We start from the raw sequence: 27867 nt of genomic DNA, 5'->3' as shown, positions 1-27867 counted from the left end.
AATGTACAAGTATTGCGCCATTTTTACTTTCTCGTATATACGAAATATAGAGAAAGTCTTGTAATAGTGCAAAAAAAAAAATCGAGATTTTTACAAATCTCGACGTTTTACATCTGACTGATACGGAAAAACATAATTTTGCAATCTTGTCCGTATGTCTGTGTGTCTGTGTGTGTGTGTGTGTGTGTAAACACGAAAACTTGAGTACCGTTACAGCTAGGTTGATGAAATTTCATATATAAGTATTTTATCAACATCGTAGATCCGTATCAACTTTTGAGCGATTTCCGATAACTGGAAGTGGTAATTTTTCTACTTTGAATTTTTCAAAAGCCTATTACTTGAGTACTATTTCAGATAGATAAATGAAATTTCACATGTAAGTAAAAAATCTTATTCTCTTCGTTCTGTCAAATTTTGAGTAATTTCCGTTGACGGGAAGTACTAATTTACGCTATTTCCTTTTTCTCAAAAACGCATCTAAATTTAAAAAATAAACCGCGAGTGATCTCCCCTAAACTTTCTCGAATATTCTTATATAAAATAACAGGGGATGGGAACTCGGGCTATAGACATGATTTTTAATCCATTTTAAATACTTAAAGTTTTAAAAATAGAATAAAATCTCGTAGACAAATTAATTGCACACCAAGTGAACGCGAATAAAAAAGCGCATAATAGTGCGCAATATTATTAGTACTTTTAAAATTTACATTAGTTTTTTGAGAAATCGGAAGTAGCGTAAATAAGTACTTCCGGTCAACGAAAAATTCTCAAAATTTGACAGAAGGTAGAGAATTAGATCTTTTACTTACATATCAAATTTCATTTATCTATCTGAAATAGTACTCAAGTTATAGGCTTTTGAAACATTCAAAGTAGAAAAAGTACCACTTCCGGTTATCCGAAATCGCTCAAAAGTTGATACGGATCTACGATTTTGATAAAATACTAATATATGAAATTTCATCAACCTAGCTGTAACGGTACTCAAGTTATCGTGTTTACACACGGACACACACACACACAGACACACAGACATACGGACAGAATTGCAAAGCCCAGTTTTTCAGACTGGAATACGCATAAAACCTTTTAATTTTGATAAATCTGGATTGATAATTTTTGCCCGATTAAAATAAGTCCTCTATACTTCGGATGTGATGAAGGACTGAGGTGTAATACGGTGAAAATAGTTAAAATTTCAAGTGATTTTTGTGCACGATTACAATACTTTCTCTATACTTCGTATATACGAGAAAGTAAAAGTACTAATAATATTGCGCACCATTATGAACATCTGTATTCGGCGTTCGCTTGGTGCGCAATACTTTTTTCTATGAGATTCTTTTTTATTTTAAAAAGTTTAAGTATTTTAAAATGGATTAAAAATCATAACTATATACCGAGTTCCCATCACTGTTGTTTTATATAAGAATATTCGAGAAAGTTTAGGGTAGATCACTCCCGGTTTATTGTTTATGTATTAATAATTCACACTTAGAAAGCGAGGGCACGCGTCTAAAAAAACACGATTGGTAATGTTTTGATGAAATCTTCTTGAAATAGTGTGTCAACATGCAGCAATGTCCTGGATGGATACGCTAGTTCACGGGTTCTCAAATTGTGGGTTGCCACACACAGGGTGTGGCGATAGGCTTTCTGTGGGTGGGGGAGGGTCGCCCACCGATGAACTAATTCAAACAAAAAGTCTAAATATCATGTTTTAAATTAGGTTTGTCTTAAAGATTGAATAATTGCATATTCAAAACTGAGAGATCGCTTCCCCGAATTACTTCTATATACTTTTATGTTTTTTTTCCTATTTTATTAGTTTATTTTTTACCCCTTATATTTTTGTTTATGTTGGTTATGTAAGTTATACACTAGATAAACTACATATTAAATTAAATTATGAAACCATAAAAATAATATGGAGTAAAAAAAAACGAATTACACATTTCATTCGTAAGCGGAAAAATTGACGTAAATAAATCAGTTAAAAATGCATGCCAGAGTTTAACTGCTTGTTTAGATCATATTAAAACCGAAAATAACTTCCGAGACAAAATCAGCTGTTTTGTTGATTTTTATTTCAACGTAGAAGGAAACGTGTGTCCTGGAATGAAATCCATTATCTCAACCTTAATTCTAATTCTTTAGACAAGCAGTCAAAGGGGTACAACAGCGGAAATACCTAGTAAATAAAGAAAGTATTATTTACCTCCCTTGTTGATGAAAAGAAAAGCATTACATCTTACCACCAATTGAATATACTCGACAACATCTAGTTACAAATGTATTTACTTGTTTTAACAGTTTGCATATGATAATATGACCTGTGATGACGCAAGTTTAAGTTATAGAAGTCAAGTAGACGTTAACAGAAACAGAGCATAACGTAGTTAGGTAGACCAACATTACAGGAGATGACCGGTTAAGTGATACGGTCAGATGACCACTGAAGCGTAGGTCAGCAGTTAGGTCAGCAGTTATAGAGAAGTAGCGCTAGGGGAAAAGGTAGAGAATTAGAAGTAGATAGTGTTAGGGATGGTCATAGAAGTGTGCAGGGAGAAATCTAGTGTTAGTTGTAGTTAGATAGTGTTAGTAAACAGTCAGGTGTTAGGACGTAGTTAGGGTAGGTGTTGATGTCATGTTTAAATAAGAAACTGTATTTTATTGAATTTGACCTTTTTTGTGTTGATTCAACACTGTACTTTTTTTTTAAACTCTTAAAATAATCAGCCCATCTTAAGGCAATGGTATGTTCTATTTATTAGTGGAAACACACAGTTATTATACGATTGGGTGAACTTAAATTAAGTAAATGGATATTAATTTGAATTGGCATTTTTAACGAGCATATCACAATTACTTTCCATGTATTTCCTACACTATTAATGGGAAATAACTCACATACACAAAACCGATTCCTAACTATATAAGTCAAAATTAAAAATTAGAAAAACAATAAAAATATGCTCACATATTATTTAAGATGTATTAAACAAAATTAATATTTTTATTAAATGCTTAAACAATGAAAACCGATCTTGAATGTTTTATTAATGCTATTGATACATTTAGAAAACGAATAACGCTTGCTTATTAAATGTTGCTTTCAGAGACAAGCAAATTATTCCGGATAAACACTATTTTATAGTTCCAACGCTGTTTTGGTTGAAAAAATTATTACCTTTTAAAATGCCACATGTTCGAATGAATGAAAAATAATGTGTCTTCCAACTCAGTAGAAAAGAACGGAGATAAGATGGTACAAATGTAATGCTAACTGATAGACATCGGTTTTCTATGGTCATCTGGTTACTGTCATATATGTGATGCATATATTAACCCGTGCATTCAGCGACATGATGTAGGGTGGCTAACAACCTTACACACACGTGTAAAAACACAAATACTCTATTTTCTAAGCGTGTCAATATATTTTAATTATTTATAAACATAAACTACAATAATACAAAATCAAATTAGACAACACATATTAATGTTATTATTCATCAAAAGTTTTCAGGTGTGTACTAATAGTACGTATTGATTCACAAAAACTCATTTATAAACTGCTCTTAAGTATTTAGTGAAACCCAGGAAACGTTTTGTTATGGTGGGTTTCTCATCCGGAATTTGTTTTTCTTTCTTTACACAATTTCTGGTTTATTATTCATACATGTTGGCAACTTATTGCATAGGCTTCTCATGATTTAAACCAGGGGTCTCTAAACTCTGCGGCCCATGAGGTCCTCTCATGCGTCCTGCGAAGATCTCTCTCCACAAAATTCAAAACAATTTCAAAATGTAGCTTTAGGTGCAAATACCGTTGCCCACCGTGTTGCAGACATGAGTGAAAACATTGTGACTGAAATAGCGAAAAATGCAAATATGCTTCGCCATTTTTTAATTGCAATGGATGTCGCTTGATAGCTCTTCCACCTCTACTGCCCCCCCCCCCCCTCCCGGAGAAAAAAGTCTGGAAGAAACACTCTTTAGCCGGTCAAAAGAATATAGAACATGGCAGTTTTGTAGGTATAATGGTTTCTCGTCATTGTTAGTATGTATTTAAAAAAAAAGTAATAATCGAGAGAAGCAATTGCTTTTTAATTTGTTTAGTACACATATTTGGTTATACATGATTGTCATACAGTACACAATGGTATCAACGTTGATTGTTCTTATCAATTAAAATAATCATCGTCTATGTTAATCCAGTCCTAGTCATTTTTGCATATTGTTCCAGACAGTGTTTCTTCCAGACTTTTCTCCCGAGGGGGGAGGGGGTGCACTTCTTAAAATTTTCGGGGAGGGGGATGGGCGGAATAAAATGTTTGGAGGAGGGGGGTACGGACAAAGTGAAAAGTATATATTTTCTATATAAATTCCATTTCGTTAAGGAGGGGGGGGGGGGGGTTAGGGGGGTGTGGGACCTCAGAGTTTATTCGGTGGAGGGGGGGGGGGGGGGGCGGCCTATATTGTGTCTGTTGTGTCTAACCTTTTTAATAAATAGTCAAAGGGACGCAACAATAGAAATGCCGCGTAACTCGAAAAGGTATTTATTTCTTCCCCTGATAATAAAAAAAAAAAAAAAAAAAAAAAAAAAAAAAAAAAAAAAAAAGATTACTATAAACTTTAAGTATACTGAAAAAGATTTTATCTCAATTTATTACTATTTTAACTATTTTCACATAATAATGATTCTGTACACATAAGTATGAATATCGTGTATGTCTTAAAAAGAAACGTAATTAAATATTCGTAGTATAGAACGAGCAGAAATCTTAGCTATAGCCTTCAAATATGTTTACGACGAATTATAAATAATAGAATGAAAACATAGAATAAACCAAATGATTGCTTTCCATACACCTAACATTTTCGTCAGTAACACGTGTTATATATAGTAGATGTATTTAGATCATTATATTCCACTATCGCTCATACCGGGTTCAAATATGTAGGACGTTCTTAAGTCCACCCAGCTCAGACGGGTACCTGCCTAAGGTTGGAAAAAAAAAACTGCGGCCATGGGTAAGACATCCGTACAAAACAAATAACTAACACTACGTTTTGATCTTAGTCAATATGCCGAGTCTCCGAACATTCTGGTATCTGCTTTAAATTACAGTTTCAATAACTTGATGAAGGATTGTATCAACATAATGTCCGCCATATTGAACTCACAAACAACTTTATATGTAGCTATATCTGATCCGCTTTAACGTAACAAATAAGAATCTTACACGATTACATATTTTCTTTTTTAGTTAATTTTATATGTGTCTATAAGATTAGTTCACTGTGGTGTATATGTTGTTTTTTTTTAGTGCTACCAAGGCATAAGGGAAATAATTAGGTATTAAATTGAAAAGCAATTGAAAACACTGTAATAAAAAACAAAAACTGACTGGATTTTATTAATTAAAACAACTTCAATTATTAAATTTTTTTAAAAGTGATAAAAAATGTAGAATAATATTTTATTTCTATTTAAAATATATGTGTATGGAAAAAATAAACGCGGTCGCGATGTGTGTTGATAAAATAGAACAAGTGCGATGAATTCAAATAAAACAGCGCTATCAACTACAGGTAATTGTACTTTAATGAATTTCTTTTTCTCGCATATGTCAGGTCCTTAGAACCATTCAGTTATTTCAAATAGTTACCCTATTGATATTTCTACATATCAAACGTAGTTTCACCACGTATTTGCCATTATCATTACCGTAACACTTATATGTCAATGTTGTTAATTTAAACCTCTGAATGTTTCTACAGACCAATACACTCACAAACGTGTTGGCATTTGTTTTACTGAAAATAAAAAAAAAATTAAAAAAATTGAAAAATAAAAACATAAAAAAAAAACATTTACATCAAACAAAACCGCGCTTCTTTTAGCCTCATTAAAAAAAAAATTGTGCTATGAAAACTTAAAGGATCTCATATAACGTTAATTCCTGACCCTAAAAATAAACTCACAATTAAAGACCCATTTCTCTCTTAAACACCGACAAAACATATATACCTAAATCTTAGGTTGTTAAATAAGAGCTATTGTTACAAACGTTAATTCTTGTTTACCAACTATGCAATATCACAGGAAGGAACATACACATCACATAATCAGATATATTATTCAGTATACACACGATGAAAACACCCCAGCATGCATACTCGGCTTAGACCAGAAGAAAAACGTTCCTTCATTAGCGTACTCATATCTTCACACAATTCTCAAAACAAACAAAAATGTGTGGATATTATGCACACAATGAACTCAGCCACCTACTGAAAAATAATATTTATATCTAACATTTGCGTTCTAGGAAATGAAACTGTAGGACGTCCTTAAGTCCAACCAGCTCAGATGGGTACCTGACTAAGGGAGGAAAAATTGCGGCCACAAGTAAAAAACCCCGAACAAAACACATAACGAATACTACACTTTTATTTTAGTTAAAAGGCCGAGAAGTGAAATGGTGCAATCAATCACTGGACTACTCCGACCATTGTGGTGTCTGCTTTAAATGACAGTTTCAATAACTGATTAAGGTTTGTATTAACATAACCTCTGCCATATTGAACTCACACACAACTTTATATTGAGCCACATCTGACCCGCTCCCAACATAGCCACTATATATATATTATACGATACCTTTTTTTTCTTGATGAGCTATGTGTTATATTGTATTTTTTTGTTTTTGTTTTTCAATCTTGTTCTGAAAGTTTCACTGTTAGTCTTGTTGAGCAATGTAAGTGTTTTTTTTTTTTTTTTTTTTTTTTTTTTTGTTTTGAAAGTTTTAGCAGGGGAAGTAAATACGCATTTAATTAACAAAGCAAGTACATAAAATAAATAGAAAAAAAAATAATACACACATACGATCTTACATGTATAATCATAAACAATTTATAATAAAAAAAAAATGAAAATGATTATTGACTCTCTTTGTTTTATATTTAAATTATCTATGTGATTGAAATACAAATACTTTCACGATGTGTGTTACACATTTTAAAGACACGAGATGAAGTCGGATTAAGCAATATTTAGTACCTACTTTAAGTAAGCCTACAGCCCAGTTCCTGCTATTTACTAATTATATAAAAATTTACTATCGACATAAACCCTCCCCCCCCCCCCCACCTGCCCCGCCAGTTCCTTTAGCACCTCCGAACTAATATTCCTTTTTTGATCAGTTTCATGAAAACTTCAATATAACTTATACAACACGTATTCGGAAATCCCAGACTGATCCTGAAAATGTGTCACTAGATCCCGCTTAATGAATTGTAATTAAGGTGGTAATAATTGTTTACGTAGCCTAATGTCTAGGACATGACCACGTGATGACGAACTCAATAACACTAAAGATCTGGTTCAACAATTCTTGCCGTTGGTGTCTCAAAGTTAACTTCAAATATGTTGTTTTCAGTTTGTATAAAACTAAATATATGTCCACACGGAGGACATAATATACACATTTTTTTTAAACCGATGCAATAAGTTAGAGCAACATTAATGTGCATGTTGTTACACTTTTTACTTTTGGAAACAATAAAACAAAAATAGCATTACAATAAAATGTGTTATGAAACGTGCGTTGTCGTTACGTAAACACTGATCTCCTAATGTTATAACGTTTGACTTTAATTACACAATTGCCATGTAATCAATCACACGACATACTCAAGATAGTCACCTTACATTACATCCTAATTTAAAAAAATATCTAGCAATAAAACGACAACTCAACCTTTTTATTTATTACTTGATGAGTTTACTTGTGTGTCAGCACAGAAGAAATGTATTACAGGAATTGTAATTGATCAATCCATTGCTTTCCCTCGTGTTCTTTCTTGTTTAATTGAGACAACTTAAATCATTTATCACATTGAGATATTCACTCGCAGTAGATTACAAGTCACACACACACATTATCATACATAACCCACAGTGCAACACAATATTTCATTTTGAATAATGATAGTATTGCTGGTAACCCACCAGCTGTTTAATTTTGGAAATCTAAATGCATATTATAAAGTTACATACACATTAGTTCAGACATGATTTTATTTTAACAATGAAAAAAGTATTAAACAAGTAATTTCTTATTTACTTTACCGTAATATCTCAGGGCAGATGACGCATTTTCTTTGCCAAACTTATTAAATAACCTACACAATTACATAACCCATAACAGATAGAACACTTTGATCTTAGTGAAAATGTCGAGAAGAGAATCGGTGCAATCAGTCACTCGACTACTCCGACCACTAATTTAAACGACAGTTTCAATAACTTGATTCTTGAGTGTATCAACATAATGCCTTCCATATTTAAATTTAACACACGCACAACTTTGAATTGAGCTACATTTGTCCATGTCTTTTAGTGACGCCTACGTATCACTCATGGTAATACAATTTCTTTATTAGTTAATGTTAAATGTATCCATAGGATTCGATACAATGTCGAATATATATTTAAAACTATTTTTATTTCTTATTTGGTTATTATACAAGGGAAGTAATTCTCTATTAATATTAACCTTTTTGGTAAATCAACTTTAAAAAAACGTTTAAATAACAAACCTATTTGTAAAAAAAGAAAAAAAAAACTTAACTAAAGTGTCGCAAATATGATGTAAACATGCTAGATGTGCGTTTGTTTTATTTTTAAAATATTACTGTTATTGCAAACATTAACGCAACAAAATTGTGTTTAACTCTTTGAAAGACAAGCGAAGATATAGATTACACAATGATTTGCAGTCATATTTCAAGGGATTCGGACTATTATCTCATTCACTTCAAATAAAAATACATGTTTAATTCTCAATTGATTTAAGAAAAAAAATTGTCTTCGAATTACCAAGAAGTATGTACATTGCCATCCTTTTCTTGGTAATGTGTAATGTGCGGCTTCATTATTAAAAATAGAGCGCATAATGTGTTGAACCATATGCATCTTCCGCTTACAACAGAGTACCAGATATATTAGGGATGGTCTAAACATAACGACATATCTGGAGAGGGGAAGGGATAGAAGAGGAAGGTTTGGTGACGATGTAGAGAAAACAATGGACAACAACGTTGTTTGCAGTAAAAACTAGAAAATGAATTTTAACTTTTAGTTTGCATTGTTAAGAAAGTCGAGTATATTTAAGATTTAAGAAGAAAAAACATTAAAAACCCCACAATAAACAGTTGTGTAATGTAATTTTGAGGAAGGGGTTTGATAGAGAGAGGTGTGATAACATTTTAAGGGAGGAGGAAGCAAGTATCATCCATGACCACAACAAAGGCAGAAGTTGCTTATCCCTAGATTAAAAAATATATATCTTTATTATTGTCTAAATCGTCAATGTTAAAGTCAATCTCAGTGATGATTCAATTGATTGGAAACGCCAATATAGTGACTATTTCACAGTGTAATGTCTTCTATTTACTATCTCTGTGAGGGGGAGCATGTATCAATGCAAAGTCTTCTATTCAACTGTCTCTGTTAACAATAGATATATTTTACTAATTACTTCCCGTTCCCCATTTTACTATTCCAAGTTTATACCACCAGCCGTGTAAATAAATATTTATTAAACAAACAAGTCGGGCACGTTTACAAAATAACACAATGTAAGAAAATATGAATGATTCGGTAAATTTTTGCATTGCTTTATTAATGTTTCAATTTTTTAAATGTTATTGTTTTTGTTTTGCTGTTTATATTAAAATTGTATTGGGTTTGTTTACTTTTTTTAAATACATACGAATAAGTCTATTCAAACAATGTTCTTAAGTGAGCTTTATAGTGATTAATATTTTAAAATACCAAAGATAAATTAATAAATTAAGATAGTAGTAGAGATATTTACATAATACTAATAGGCAGGGATGGTTACATCATTGCATAGAAATAAAACATTCTAGGAAACGTATTGGTAAGACACAATATGACACCCCAATTGTAGTGACAGACAAACTAAAACTATACGGCTTCACTTTGACGAGACTGACGGACACAATTACACAGAAGCTGGACATATATACAAATTGTAGTGCAACCAATAGGACATCGCTAATTAACATATAGGCCTACATATTACCAAAACTTAGCTTTACTAACACACTTTATAAAACGAGCAAATAAAACATTAGATATTTATTTTATTTTTTTTTAAATTCATAAAAAAACGTTTTAATAACAAGCTTTTATGTAATGATGCACTAAAAAGTAGAAAATAAAGTATACACTACTATTTAAATTACTATAAATAAAAGCGTGGGTCACTTTAGTACTTTAGTACCTATTGGATACCTTTACTAATTTTTGAGAAGAGACCCACGCTTTTCTTTATAGTAATTTAAATAGTAGTGTATAATGTATTTTCTACTTTTTAGTGCATCATTACATAAAAGCTTGTTATTAAAACGTTTTTTATGAATTTTTTTTTCAGTACTTTACATGTTTTAATTACAACGAGCCGGCCCGCTGCATAACATACGCCGCTATTTAGTTGTTGTTTTTTCTACTTTTCAGTAATTCATAATTTGTGAATTCGACAGTACCAACGCTGACACTGAAAATATTTCTTTAACCCTTTCCCCGGCAACATATTTGGTACCCTGTCCCCGGCAACTGGGTGGATCACACCCAAAGACGTTCTTATAGTAAATTCTTTTCTTTGTTCATTGTGGGGTGGGTAACAATACTGACACAGTTGAGGTATTCAGGGCACAGAGGCCATGGGGAACACAAGACATGTTGTTGTCAATAGGAGAGCTGTAATATGATACTAGTGGTTGATGGGATTCTCAAGCAAGAGTTAACCTGTGGGTGGACACATGTAGTGATTTATACTCTTTGATGGAGCTCTGACTTGCAGTTACAGACAGAACTGTAGTTTAGAGTTACAATAGGTTAATGAAATGCAGGTGTAAGATTGCCTGTGGGAGGACATATATAGTGATTTGTACTCTTTTAGGGAGCTCTGGAATGTAGATAGAGACATTCGAGCCTTTTAGAGTAACTTGACATTAACCTCATTAGGAGTACGAATGAGGACAAAAAGGCAAAACAACTTTGTAATGCTGCTTGAAAGTTAATACTGGGCAATTAATTGATCAAACTAGGAATGGGGTGGGTGTTCTACAGGTTGTGACCCTGAGAGTAAGGTTTATAAATAGTCACAAATGTTATTGAGAACACAACAGAAACAAGTCTTGAACGCTTTTGTCTAAACTCAAGTGCTAATGATAAAGGAATATATTTGCCAGTTTTAGTATAGCAGGTGAAAATAACCAAGTTTTGAGTCTGAACTATTAGTATCAGAGTTAGAAGATGAAGAATGGCAGCTATCAGTATCAAGCAGCTCTGATGACGAGGTCTACCCAATATACTGCATTTCAACTATCAATAATGTGTCAACAGTTGGCACTCATAATGAAATGAAACGGCTGGTGCAAAGTGAAGAAAAAGAAATATTTTCTGGAAAGACAAAGTAAAATTACACTAGACCACTGTCTGAAGTGCTAATCCCAGGAAATTTATAAACAGCCTGACCCTAAATATTTCTTCTGTGCATGAATACAAAAAATAATACAACCAATATTTGACTGCATTAGCAGGGATGGAGAGAAAGCAAGAGGAGACACTGACACTCTGCAGAATAACAATTTAGTTGTATGTCAATTCAGTTCTGCTTATGGAAGTTTTTGAAGGCAGAATTTTCTATGAAGAAATTCAGCAACCTTCTGGGTCATATTCACTTCACAACAATAACACTAACAGTCCATCAGGCTCATGGTATATTTGCTTCCATTATGGTAGATATTCCATTCAAATTTAGAAAAGTGTTATGTTTCTGGAGAGATCATTACTAATTAGCAAGTGGTTGATTTTAGAGGTGGGAGTAGATTAGTCCAATACATACCAAGCAATTCCGATAAGTATGGAATTAAAATATTTAGGGCATGTGACTCATGTAACACCACTAAAAGGGTGGCCATATTTTATAAAAAAAAAACTAAAGTTCCCTGCCAGCAAAAGGAAATGTCCAGTTATTTTAATTTTATGTAACAACTGTGCTCTCTGAGGTGCAAATTATTAAAACGTGTTAACGTTTTAGTATTTTATTACTAAAGTTGATTACTTCAATCCGGTTTGATATTTTTGTTACTCAAATACCTTCAGATTGTTAATTTATAGTTAAACTTTGAAAATGTAACACAATGACTTAACCCACAATGAGTAAAAACAAATTGTTAGAAGCCAGTTTATAAGTTATAAATATTTTTTCCATTCAAAATTATGTACGGGCGTGTAGCACCCAGTTGCCAGGGACCGTATAAAAAAATTTCAAACCCTCATAAAATTTTTTTTTACGCATATTTTTAAAATTTACAACCTCCAATGTGTTCATCCCAACCACCTTATAGATGGGAATGAGGCCCAGTAAAATTTATAAAACGAGACTCGAGATATGAGCAAAAATATAGCGACTTCGGGTCGATTACACCCAGTCGCCGGGGAAAGGGTTAAAACACTATAAGTGGCTCGTTAAGGACCATAACCCCCCCCCCCCCCCCCTAACGTTTAAAATCGATTCAAACTAAATTATCTGCCCCTAATAGCCGTCACTAAACCCGACTCCACGAAGGTAAACATAGCGTGAACCACAGCTCACTAAGACCATGTAGGGGTGGGGATGGTAGGGAGCGCGTTTACAGCTTGTTTTCTAGCGTCTCCCAGAAGAGAATTATATATATATATAGTGTTACATGACTAAAACCATTGCGCGTCTATTGAACGTGATGGCGCAGCTATTAAACCTGATGGCGCAGCTATTGAACGTGATGACACGTGTGGTGTGGTTGGATAGACATGCCTACTAATTCGGTCAAAATTTTAATTAATTCATAAAAATGTATTAGGCATCCAATTAAGTCAAATTTAATTTCAGATTGGATTGTCTTCATGTATTGACCCACGTGTCAAATGTGAATCGTATCGGTCAAGTAGAAGTGTCCGAATTTTCACTCCTGCGTTTCGATCTAGACAGACAGACTGTCGACTGACGACTGACGACAGAAGAAGTGAGTTAAATAAAAGCTTGTAAAAAAATGAAACATCATTAGAACTATTAACTATCAAACACTATTACACATTAAAATAAATAGAGGTAAATGACTACATGTCTTTATTACATTATATATTTGTAGTAATTCTAAAGCAAAGCAGGACGATATTAAAAAAAAACAAATAACAGTACACCATATTTTATTTTCAAAGTCCTGTTTCTGCATGAACACAGATTGTCTACTTAGGTTAATGTTACATGTTACATGTAATAAACTGACATAATATAATATAATATAATATACTCATATAACTTATATAGTAGACATTAATATTTAACAGTGTTTTATTGTTCTGCTTAAATAATTTGTAACCAGTAAGAACTTCGGAATGTTTGCCACATACATAATTGAAAAACAAAAAACTTGCTTGCAAACGCAGTTTTAGTTTTTTTTTTTAGTTTGAACATACAATGCAATTTGAAGAAAATAAAACATACACAAAATTATGGTGTTTCATTACTTTTTAATAACAGTATTGCTGTTTGGTTTTTTTCTTGAAAAGTTTTTTTTTGTACAAAAAAAAACAACAAATCAAACGTACATCAATTAAATAAAAATATTCGCAAACATAATTTGTTCTTTTGTAACTGTCACATCTCGACACCTTGAAGTGAACAATACAACTAACGTGTCGATCGATTGAATTCTACAAACCAGAAATAAGAATTAACAAAGTTTATGCTAACTGAAGGACATGGTGTTGTTGTTTACCTTCCTGCATCATAGGGAGAGCCGTGTGTCAACAGAAGGGGGAAGTGATGAACGAACTCAATAGCGACTCACACATTTCACGTGCTACCTCTTGTAACATTCGATTCAGATAAGTTAGCCGAGGTTTATTGTTTATATGAAACAAAATAATATCATCAATGTATATTTTCCAAACAACTAGCGAGTTGACCACCTGGATGTTTCAATGTAACAGAACTGATAACTAAGTTAACCAAACATTATGCCATGTATGTAGGACGTCCTTATGTCCACCCAGCTCAGATGGGTACCTGACTAACGTTAGGAAAAACTGCGGCCACATCTAAGACCTCCGTACAGAACCAGTGTGATATAGACCACGTTGATCTTAGCCAAAAGGCCGAGAATTTTAATGGGGCAATCAATCACGCGACTTCTCTGACACGTGTGATGAATGCTTTAAATTACAGTTTCAATAACTTGATTGAGGATTGTATCAACATATGGTCTTCCATATTGAACACACACACAACTTTATATTGAACTACATCTGACCCTCTCCCAAAGAAGCAGATACATATTTTATATGGTCAGATATTTTCTGTTTTTGTTCATTTTAAATGTGTATAATATATTAGGTTTACTGCAGTGTACATATTGTTATTTTTGTTAACATATGCAGAAAAGCACTTACTTTAATTCATGCTCCGAAAGTTTTCAAGGGAAGTAATTACCTGTGTAATTGACATATCAAATACACTGAATGCGTTCGAAACAATTCAAATAAAATAGGCATAATGTTTTATTTGTCAAGACGTACTTGCTTTTAAATACTATTTTCTGTTTAAAAAACGATAAATACTGAATATGTGTCTTTGTTTTCAATTTAAAAAGTGTATGCAATTGAATATTAAACACAGTCGCGATATGTGTTACAAATTTAGAAGACATGTGATGAAGTCTACTTGATCAATGTTGTGTCAGTAAGCGTTGTTTATATGAATTTCCTGATTCAATGAATTATATAAAAAAAACTTCACAACCGGCAGAGCGCTATTCGTGCAGCCACTATTAAAATAACTTTTCTGTTTGAAGGGTGTCATTAAAACCTTAACACATATTTTATAACATTTCTTCGGAAATCCCAGACTGACCCTAATTTAACCCACATTTATAGACCTACTTATGTTTTAAACACCGACTATACAGTTATAAATTGCCAAAAATAGAACCATTCACACACAAGTTAATTCATGTTGACCAACAATGCAATATCACAGGGAGGAACATACGCATTCGCAATCACCTAATCAGAGACATCATTCAGTATACACATGATAAAAAAACCCAGCATGCATACTTAGCTTAGACCTGGAGAAAACTTTCTACCGATTAGCGCAAACATATCTTCACACAATTCTCAAAGAAAACAATTGGGATACAAATCAGTTTTTACAACACACCGCCACCTGCTGATAGATCACACAATTAATAAGACAATGCCCCCCCCCCCCCCCCCACCACCTGACATCCCTTTAGTTACAATACATACATCAGAGGAATAAACATACCAAACGTATCGAACACAACAATTTTAGCCTATACAGACAATACAGCTTTTACTCTCTAAACAAAAACAATCCATGTCCTTAATATTCTCCTGTCATTAAAATGTCAGTGGCTTCACACGTTGTATCTGTGTCTTGTAGATCTAGTTAGATTATGTACATTTGGTTTTAGCCTCGCAAAATAACAATTCATGTTATCATTTTTTTTTTAATATGTTTATCAGGGGGGGGGGAGGCGCCGGTGAAATTTTTTTTTTTAATATTCGTTAGAAAACAACTACTTCTTTACAGCTTTTTTAAAGGTAGGCCTACATCAGCATAATGCAATTCCACTAAAAAAGTTAAAAAAAAAATCTTGGTAAGTATGACAACGGCGGTCACCTTGAAAAATTAACCCCTTCCTAGTAAATAAAACATGTAAAGTGCAAAACAAAATTTCATAAAAACGTTTTAATAACAAGCTTTTATGTAATAATGCACTAAAAAGAACATATATAATAGACTTATTTAAATATGTTAGGTCAGCAGTTAAAGAGAGTTAGAACTAGGGGAAAATGTAGAGAGTTCGAAGTAGATAGTGTTAGGGATGGTCATAGAAATGTGTAGGGAGAATTCTAGTGTTAGTTGTAGTTAGATAGTGTTAGTAGACAGTTAGGTGTTAGGACGTAGTTAGGGTAGGAGTTGATGTCATGTGTAAATAAGGAACTGTATTTTATTTATACGAAGGTTTTTTGTGTTGATTCCACACTGTACCAGGCGTACGTAAGAATAGGCGATCACCGTAATGAGCATATATATATATATATATATATATATATATATATATATATATATATATATATATATATATATATATATATATACATATATATATATATACATATATATATATATATACATATATATATATATATATATATATATATATATATATACATATATATATACATATATATATATATATATATATATATATATATATATATATATATATATATATATACATATATATATATATATATATATATATATATATATATATATATATATACCGTATATTCATTACGGAACAATTACAGTTATATATAGAATAAAACATGTTTCTACCCCACCCTCATATTACCTCTCATTCAGTCACAAAACTTTATTTGAAACTCTTAAAATAATCAGCCCATCTTAAGGCAATGGTATGTTCTATTTATTAGTGAACATACACTGTTGTTATAATATTAGGTGATCTTAAATTGAGTAAATGAATATTAATTTGAATTGGCATTTTAAAAGAGCATATCACAATTACTTCCCATTTATTTTCTACAGTATTAACGGGAAACAACTCACAGACACTAAACCGATTCCTCACTATATAAATCAAAATTTAAAGGAAGAAAAACAAGAAAAATATGCTCACACATTATTTAAGATCTATTAAAGCAAATTTAAGTTATTAATAAATGCTTAACAAAGAAAGCTGATCTTGAATGTTTTATTAATGCTATTGATACATTTAGAAAACGAATATTGTTTGCTTATTTAATGTTGCTTTCAGAGACAAGCAAATTATTAAGGTTGAACATTCTTTGTCCGCACCGACACTGTTTTGGCTGAACATTTTATTAAAAAAAAAGAAAAAAAAAAAAAATTACCTTTTAAAATACCACATGTTCGAAAGAATGAAAAATAATGTGTCTTCCAACGCAGTTGAAAAGAACGGAGATAAGATTACAAAGGTAATGCTAACTGAAAGACATCGGTTGTCTATGGTCATCAGGTTACTGTCATATATGTGATGCATATATTGACCCGTGCATTCAGCGACATGATGTAGGGTGGCTAACAACCTTACACACACATCAAAATGTGATTTTAGGTGCAAATACCGTTGCCCACCGTGTTGCAAACATGAGTGAAAACATTGTTACTCAAATAGCGAAAAATGCAAATATGCTTCGCCAGGTTTTACTTGCAATGGATGTCGCTGGACAGCTGTTCCACCTCTACTGCTTGTCTTCATTAGAGGTGTGGATGAAGACATGAACATAACACAAGAGCTGGCTTCCCTACATAAATTGCATGGTACTGTTACCGGAGAGGATATATTCATAGAGTTAAAATAAATGTGCAAATTATTACTAGGACTGGACTATCATCAATTATCTGACTGTTGATTGAGGAAAGAACATGAGCGGCATACATAAATGCTTAGTTGGACAAGCGAAAGAGAAAAACATTCTACAAACAATGTTTTTGCACTGTATTATTCACCAGCAAGCTTTGTGCGCTAAATATATGGACATTAGCAGTGTATTGAATCTTGTGGTGAAGATGATGATTTTAATAAGGTCACGTGTGCTCAACCATAGGTAGTTCAAAGACATGTTGAAAGATACAAACACAGAATCGCAAAATTTAGCAGTTTACACAGCAGTAAGATGGCTTGGTTAAAAGAAAGTTCTGATTAGAGTATTTAAGTTAAGAAATGAAATATTTTACTTCCCAGAAAGTAAAGACAAATCACATCCATTTATGTCTGATAAATAGTGGGTATAGAAAGTGGCCTCTGCTGCAGACGTAACTAGTCATTTTAATTTTCTGAACCTAAAACTACAAGACAAGGAAATCTAGTTTTTTATCTATACACCAACCGTATTTATACTTACATATTTTTATTTTAGATTGCAACTATAAATTGGTATAATACTTTATTATGCGCGTCTAGTCTATGTTTAATCATCTAAATATTTAAGAGCAACTTCTGGATGAGTTCTTGTAAATAACTACATATTTTGAGTCTACACCTGATCACGTTTGATGAATTAATAAGCTTAATATTTATTGTACACTTTTTTTATTATTATTTATTTTTGTAGTTCATGTTTATAAAGAGTTAAAATATATTGACTCGCTCAGAAAAGATATGCTGATGACTTCAACAATCATTTTATATCATCTGTAGCGCTCAACACAAATGCTGATTACACAATCAGTGAGGAGCTTAAACATTTTTTGTAATTCTGCTCACCGTGGTAGGACAGAGCTGATAAGTTCGCTTCTCACTGTTCATGAAGTATATGTTAGCCTAAGATCTCTTGAACCGTCTACAGCAACTTTGTTTGATGACGTATCTAATAAAATATTGAAGGTTTTAGCTCCAATAATCTCTGAAGTTTTAACCTATATCTATAACCTCTGTATTGCCAAGCTATATTACCCGAAATATTTTAAGCATGCTAAGGTTATACCACTACACAAGAAGGTAACACCCAAGATGCTAATAACTGCAGGCCAATTTCTATACTTTCTTCCCTCTATAAACCACTAGAAATACATATTAAAAATGCATGTCAAACTGCGTAGAAAGCATAAGCGTTTCAATAGTAATCAGTCTGTGTTTAGAAAGTTTCATTGATGTCACACTGCTTTGATTAAAATGAATGAAAACTGGCTTAAAAATATTAACGAAAACCTACTTTGTGGCACGCTGTTCGTCGATTTCAGAAAAGCCCTTGATTCTATTGATCACACCATACTTCTTAAAAATGAATTCCTTACAAATTCCACGAATTTACAGTTAAGTTACTTTACTCATTTTTATCTAACATATTTCAACGTGTGTTTCACCTTAATACCATCTCATCACATACATATGCTAATATAGGCGTTCCCCAGGGCTCAAGCTTAGGTCCTTTATTTTTCTCATTATACATTAATGATCTTGCATTGCACATTTACCTGATTAGTGCTTCCGTTGTATCCATGTAAAATGTTTTTTTGTTTTTTTTTGTTTTTTTTTTCCTTTAATTTTTTTTCGTTTTTTCTCCGCCTAAGACATGTAATTTACAGTGTCAGTTGTGTGTTCGCTTTAGTATTACAGTTTTCATCATCGGCTTGTGAGGACTCAATATGTTTGCTGTAATACAGCCGACCCTCTGGGTATTCTTGTTGTTTAATAGATATCCATGTTAAATGTTAACTAATAGTTTTGGAACAAATTATAACTGGCAACCGAAGATAAATTAGAATATGGCTTAACGAGATATCATTGCATCTTTTTAAAAAATGTTAAATACAAATATAAGGTTTTCAATTTTTGCAATTACAACAAATGTTTTAATAATTAATCAGATTATAACTAAATATTTTGCATATCATTGAACACAATTATTTTATTCATTTAAATAGTTTCTTATGTGTTTAAATAAAAAAAAAATGATCAATTATACAATTTCTTATATTTTACTCAGCTTGCTAATTGTTGCAGACTTGTTGCATTGTTTCCCTTGAAAACATTAAATATAACATGTAACAAAGGGAGGTAATTACTATTGGTAAATAAACGTGTTTATTGGTAAAATCAAAACTATAATAAAATGTAAGATTAAATTAGTGCTTATATACATAAGAAAAGTAAATGTCTGTCAGACATTTAGAAAATAACATGCGACAGTCCTGGGGTTAGAACTGTAGGATCTGTTTCATTATTTATTTGTTCTATCAGTTACGTAACTGTTTACCACCCGCCTAAGAAAAAAAAGCGATTTTCGTTTTACTAGTGGTAGAGGATGGGGCAGTGACAGCGTCATTTTTCTAAAACAATTTATGGTATTTTAATATAATTTTTAAACATTTCAACAACTGTGACTAATGTCTGGAATTGAATCAACAAGTGTTTTATTAAAATTATTTTGCGGTATATATTTAAAATATAGACCTATGTTGGTCGACACACACACATACACATAAACACATACATATATATATATATATATATATATATATATATATATATATATATATATATATATATATATATATATATATATATATATATATATATATATTCATATATATATATATTCATATATATATATATATTCATATATACTTTGTTTCTTGGGGGGGGGGTGACCCCACGAAGTGCCGCACCGGGCGACACCCGACATAGCGACGCCAATGCTTGAACATAACTTATATAACATTTATTCGGAATCCCCGACTGATTCTGTAAATACCCACATTGGGACTTGTAAGTTCTCGTTTTCTCTCACTTAAATTTAAGTCTCCTTAACCACGGAGACATAAAAATTTCAGAACTAAATCAATTGTTGTGAACAGGATCCCCATTGATAACAAAAACAAAAAACAAACAAAAAAAAAAAACAAAAAAAAAAACAAAAAAAAAACATGGCGGCTATTTGTCACTTGGTCCCGCTTAATGAATTGTATTTGCAGTTGCTATAATTCGTTATGTAGCCTAATGACCACGTGATAACCCCATTTGATGACGAACTCAGTAACACTGAATATATGGTTTCATAATTGTTGCCGTTGGTTAACGTCAAATATGTTGTATTTTTAAGTTTGTATAAGGGGTCGGCGTGGTCGTGTCGGTCAAGCTCATGATTGCTAATCCGAAAAGGTTCGAGTTCGGTCAGATGAGGCTCGTTAGCTGGGAACAGCCACTCTTCTAGGAGAGACAACTCCAAAATCAAACACCTGCTGCCTTGTAGTTTGTTCTTGGTTGAACAAAGGCTTATGGAAGCAAATCCAAAAAGAAAAGCGGGATGAAATCGGAGTCAATGGCCTCATTGGCGCATAATCAATTGACACGTATTCTTAATTGTGCTGGAGGCGTGGTCGAGTCGGCAAAAAGCTCATGGTTGATAAATTCGAAAAAGACTCGAGTCCAAACTCTCTGGCAGAGAAGGCTCGATCCCTTCCAACACTAAAAATTAAGAACGAAGAAGAAGTTTGAAACCGATACAATAAATTAGAGCAACGTTGCATTAATTTGCATGCTGTTACACTTTTTACTTTTGGAAACAAATAATAAAACATATTTAGCATTACAATAAAATGTGTTATGAAATGCGAATTGTGGTTACCTAAACATCCATCTCTTAATTTTATAACGTTTGACTGTAATAAGACGTTTGCCATGTAATTAATCACACGACATACTCAAGATAATCACCTTTCATCAAATCGTTTTTTTTTAAATATCTAGCAATAAAACAAATCAACTGTTTTCTTTTATAACTTAGTAAGCGTACATTTGTGTCGGCTTAGAAAACATGTAGTATGGGAATTGAAATTGACCATTTTAATGCTTACCCTCGTGTTCTTTCTTGTATGATTGAGACAACTTAAATCAGTTATCACATTGAGATATTCACACACAGTAGATGACATGTTACACACAGATTAGCATATATAACTCACAGTATTTATTTTTTAAGGAAATATACATAATATTTTAACTTTAGTGATGATTACATTAATTGGATACGCCAACAGAGTGACTATCTTACAATGCAAAGTCTTCTTTTTACTGTGTGAGTCAGGGTGAGCATGTTTCAATGTACAGTCTTCTATTCAACTTTCAAAATAATTTTTAGGTAGGTTGTACATATGTAAACATGTTACACTATAACACAACAATGCATACGCTAACATATTACACATTAACACACAAACTTAAATGTTATGCAGGGAGTACATATATGCACATATCTCACTGTAACATAGTCGTACATTCGTTTAAATATTATGACAACCTACCTATTTTTTTTCTGTATAATTTGAAATAACAAAACAGTATATTTTGTTGACGCTCCAAAGTCAGTGTAATGATTGCTAAGAATTGTATATTGTCTACTTTTATAATAAAATAAGTGTATTTATACTTTCTTATATTTATTAGAGTTTGAATTTATTAATCGGTATAATAATTGATTGTGCATGTCTTATTCTTTGTTTAATCTTCCAGCTCTATACTGTGAGACAATTGATTTCAATGAGACAAGTAACCTAACGTCTAAATCAACAGAATCTAGAAACAAGAAACCGTAATTAACAAAGTTGAAGTTCACTAGAAGACCCTTGTTGTTATCCACATGGCTGTATCATAGGGAGAGCTGTGACAACATATGGGGGAAGTGATCAACCAACTATTTGTAACGTTTGATGTAGCTGGTGATTGCCAAATATATGAAATTATAATATCATCAATATAAAGTATTTTAAATGTTGAAAGCGAGTTGACCGACTGGATGTACAAGAGCCAACAACAAAAGCTGCTAAACATTATGGTACATTTTGTAGACTTATATGATAAGATGGACGTGCTTATCCCATTAAGTAAATATTAAGGAGTAAAAGCAAACACATTATCCACAGGTTAGATTGTATGCCTAAGAATAAACTAGGCAATACAACGAAAACAACAATAGAACAACATTAAAAACGTAGGATAAAAATATTTTGAAACGAATGAAAAACTAGTTACTTGTTAACTAATGATGTTATCTTATGACCCTGGCATTACTGTAGTCTATTTAAACATGGAACAGTGCAGACTATTTACAGTAACAAAAACAGAAGCTACCTCTTTATGGAAACCTGACAGTCGTTTAAGTGGCTGTGCTTGTCACCACATCTAAAGAGATTATCTGGATACAACCCTTAGTTAGTTTTGACAATTTTTTAAAGGTATCATTAGAGATGAGGCTGGTATACATTCGGGGTCTAAATAAAACTTAATCGTTTCATAGAAAGTCAGCTTAGGATCGATACATTGCCGTAGGTAGAGTTTACACGTTCTGAACATGTATAACCCGCTCACAACTCGAGGTTAACATCTAAAATAATTACATTATATTTGATTTTTTGCTACAAATAGTATAGGACTATATACATTTTAGCTAAAAATGTATTTTTGTTTTAATGCATTTTTTAACAATAAAGAAACAGTTTATATTCACTTCCCATTTAATCATTTGTTATTTATAAGGGATATAATTCAAACACATTGTATATCACTAGAATATAAATGATTTTAAAAAAAACAAACCATTATATAAACAATTAAGACGGACATGCACAGTAAATACATATTTACAAAAATCAGTGTATAAGAAAATATAAACTGTTTAAGTGAGTGTATGTTTGTTTCTAGAATTTTTTGGTTTTGCCTTTTTTTTTGAAAACCTTATTGATTTTGCTTACGCTTTTTAAAGACATGCGAATAAGTCTATCAATCAATATCCATCAACGTTTGTCAATAACTCTCATAAATATTTTAATTAAAAAAAAATGAAGAATAATAATATTAAACAAATACATGTGTATGTCTAGAATATAATCCAAAGCTTTCAATTCACTTAGTCAACACCTGCGGTTGCGTCTGTTGAAAAAAAAACGGACTGAACATGTATGTTGTTACATCCAGTCAACTAAAATGTATTTGATCACAATTCGCCAACTGTACATTAGATCTCAATTAAATATACCAGTCACAGCTTTATTTATTTCCAAGTGATATTCACTTTGATTGAAAGAAAACTAGACGTTTGAACATAATTTCTGCATTTTAGACCATGGTATGGCTAACCCAATTGATCATTATCAGTATTTTTAGCTGTCCTAAACAATGTAATCATTGGTCTAACAATACAAAATCAGTATACAGCTTAATTTTCGCGTGATTAGCCATATTTCGTGATAAATTATTTTATTTTTCAATAAATGTACATGGGGCCGTTCGTTGCTAGCGTCCCATTTATGGGACGTTTTTTTAAAAAAAATCGATATTTAAAAAAGTATTGATTTAAAAAAAAATCCGTAGTCATTCCTTCATTCAGTGCCCAAAAGCTAAACCATATAAAATAAACCGGTAGTGATCTCCCCTAAACTTTCTCGAATATTCTTATATAAAACAACAGGGGATGGTAACTGGGGATATAGTTATGATTTTTAATCCATTTTAAATACTTAAACTTTTAAAAATAGAATAGAATCTCATAAAAAAAACATTGCGCACCAAGCAAACGCCGAATAAAATCGCGTATAATAGTGCGCAATATTATTAGTACTTTAAAAATTTACATTAGTTTTTTGAGAAATCGGAAGTAGCGTAAATTACTACTTCCAGTCAACGGAAATTACTCAAAATTTAACAGAAGGTAGAGAATTAGATCTTTTACTTACATGTGAAATTTCATTTATCTATCTGAAATAGTACTCAAGTAATAGGCTTTTAAAAAATTCAAAGTAGGAAAAGTACCACTTCCGGTTATCGGAAATCGCTCAAAAGTTGATACGGATCTACGATTTTGATAAAATACTTATATATGAAATTTCATCAACCTAGCTGTAACGGTACTCAAGTTATCGTGTTTACACACGGACAGACACACAGACACACACACACACAGACATACGGACAAGATTGCAAAATTATGTTTTTCCGTATCAGTGAGGTGTAAAACGTCGAGATTTGTAAAAATCTCGATTTTTTTTTGCACGATTACAATACTTTCTCTATACTACGTATATACGAGAAAGTAAAAATTATTAAAATGTGAGACCTTGGGATAATATGGGTTAATATTCTCATGTCATAACAATGCCTGTGGCTTCACACGTTGTGTTTGTGTCTTGTAAATCTAGTTAGATTATGTTCATTTGGTTTTAGCGTCTCAAAATAACAATTAATGTTATCATTTTTTTTTATATTCGAATCATTAGGGGTAGGCGCCGGTTAAAAAAAAAAAAAAATTTAAAAACTTTTTTTAATACTCGTTAGAAAACAATTTTTACAGCTTTTTAAAGGTACATCTGCATATGTATTTCCACTAAAAAATGGGTGAGAAAATCCTGGTAACTATGACAACGGCGGTCATCTTGAAAAATTAACCCCTTCGTAGGTTTTCCACCATTTATCAAATATCATATTTTAAGCCCAGTAAAAAATGAATTCACAATCATCTTCCATATTTTGGCGTACTCAGCTTAAAATTTTGTTGTTGTACATTGTTTAACTCCTGCGTTTTTCTTCCTTTGATTTATCAACTTCTGGTGGGGTTGAAGTGAAATTCTTGCCTCTACGACCAGGTCTTGAGGTGATATTTCTTTGATGTAATCCCTAAATGTGAGCTCTCGCTATCATTTGCCTATATTCAAGTTTGGTTTTGCATTGTAGCCAGTATTGAATTCTTGTCACATGTATATATAAATGGCCTCTTGACTTCAAATCTTTATCTTGGCATCACATTATCAATGTATGAAACATGGAGATCAGGTTCAGTGGACCATGTAGTCTTCACAGTTTAGAAGTACATGGTATATGTGAGTTTGAAAAATAATCTCTACTGTGGCATGTACAGTTTACTATGATCGATAATTAGAGTTCACAAGCACTCAAAATAAAATGATTTAATTGCCTAAACAAATTGTGATCTTCCTTTCTATCAACATCTATTGTCATTTTCCATAACCACAGTCAATAACTTTAATTTGAAACTGTGTTTTCAGAAGCCACTAGCTGAAAATAATATCTTAATTCAGTCGGTTTTTTTTATTATCTCAATGACGTTTGGTTGCTCATGTTTTGGCAAGTCTAGTTCTATTGATCAAAATGAAAAAAACAAACACATTTTGAGATAATAATTCGGTTATCTATGTAACAATTATAGTTATACATTAACATTTGTCCAAAGAAGTTAGATAAAAACACGGCCACAAGCACAATACTTAGAGTTTTTTAAACAGATGGGAGAAAGTTGCAGTTGATGCTCTCTAAAATGTATCATGTTCATATTAACCTTCCTACATCTATACAGATCAGATCAAACACATTTTTTTTTTATTTTTTTTTTTTCGTCTCAGACCTGTAATAATTTTTTTTCCTCGGCGTGGTGGGCTGAGGGGACGGGGTACGGGGGGGGGGGGGGGGGGGAAGGTGGAATTTGTTTTTTGTTAAGTAAAGTTGAAATAAATGTGGGATTACAGAGAATTACAATGATACAAATTTTAAGCAATCGGAAAAGTTATGTTATTACAATGAGACACATCAAAGCAAACACTCTTCCTTTTCAAACATCTATATATATATACAGTCCTCAAACAGGTTTTTTTTTTAAATTAATTCAATTGTTTTAAACATTTAAACCAGTAATAATAATTTATTTGATAGATTTTACACATCATCAAAGACATGAACATCAATTGCATATATAATAATAAAAGAGAGAAAATAAAATGGTATAAGAACAAGACTAAAATAAGTTGTGCAAACTAGGTTTCGCTTGACTGCTTAGTTTACTATGCTCAGTCCTTAGCTGCGGAGTCAAACGTTCACATTGTAGTCACCCATGGACAGAAATAGCAGCGCCCCCCCCCCCCACTCAACCGGACTGGCGGATATTTCAAGGTAGCGTGCCCTCATTGCCATGGGTCGATTTTAAGTCATGGAAAGTTTTGGAATGAAAGTAGATCTATTAGAAAAAAAAAATGGATTCATGTACTGTGTCTTTTCCCAGCGTATATTAGTTAGATTTTATTGCAAGTCTTTAAAAAAAGTTAAATGTAGATATAAGGCTTTCAACTTTTGCAATTACAATAATGTTTTAATAATTATTCGAATTTAAACTAAACATTTTGAAGGTCTTTGTTTACAATTTTAATAATCTATAAATTATTCCCTCTGAGTTAAAATTAAAAAGTACTTCATTACACTATTTTGCATATTTTACTTGGCTTGCTGTTTGTGGCAGATTTACTTTGTCTCCCTTGAAAACATTAAATATTGCATGTAACAGAGGGAGGTAATTACTATTGGTAAAAAAAACATGTTAATTGTTGAAATCAAAACCATAAGAAAATGTAAGATCAACTAAATTTATAAGAAAAGCAAATGCTTACATAAGAAAAGTAAATGGCTGTCAGACATTGAGAAAAGAACATGCGACAGTCGTGGGGTTAGAACTGTAGGATCTGTTTCATTATTTTTTTCTTCAAAAAAGTTCACAAATTGTGGCTGTTACGGGAGATTTAAATATAAAAAATGGTCGGGGGTACAACATCGATAGTTCGCCCCGGGCGTCGAAATATGTAGCTACGGCTCTGATTCGAACTGTAGACTTTCGGGGTTTGCAGTCGTATGTTCTATCATCCGACTACACCGTCATCTCGCCATTTATGCTACATAAAATACAATTTTATTTCCTCGTATTTTTGTTCTATCTATGTATATACACTGTCTTATCTGAGTCATGTTTTCCTAACATTATATTACGCTATATGTCTATCTGACGTTATGTTCAACTACCACTATTTTTGATAAAACATGCATCGTCTATTAAACAAATCATTGTAACCTATGTGTACCAATTATTTTTAATACAATGAGTTTTTTTTGAAAATCCTCTAATATCAGAGTTGGGTTGACTTAGTGACTTTATACGGACACAAACCATTATGCATGTAATTGTTCAAATCATTTTAAAAAAGTATAGACCCATATCCCTACAGCTATAAAGTATTGACGAAAACACTAGCTAGGAAAGTACATCAAGGAAATAATTCACCGAGACAATAATACAACATTCTAGGGAGGAACATCCAGAATCGCACCCGTCTTTTGAGAGACAATATAAGACATATAGCT

The sequence above is a fragment of the Physella acuta genome, unplaced genomic scaffold (assembly GCF_028476545.2).
Source record: "Physella acuta isolate Inbredline_101_S28 unplaced genomic scaffold, ASM2847654v3 ptg000783l, whole genome shotgun sequence".
In the NCBI taxonomy this organism is placed as follows: domain Eukaryota; kingdom Metazoa; phylum Mollusca; class Gastropoda; family Physidae; genus Physella; species Physella acuta.
The sequence above is the reverse complement of the archived record's forward strand: the minus strand, read 5'-3'. Positions refer to the sequence as shown.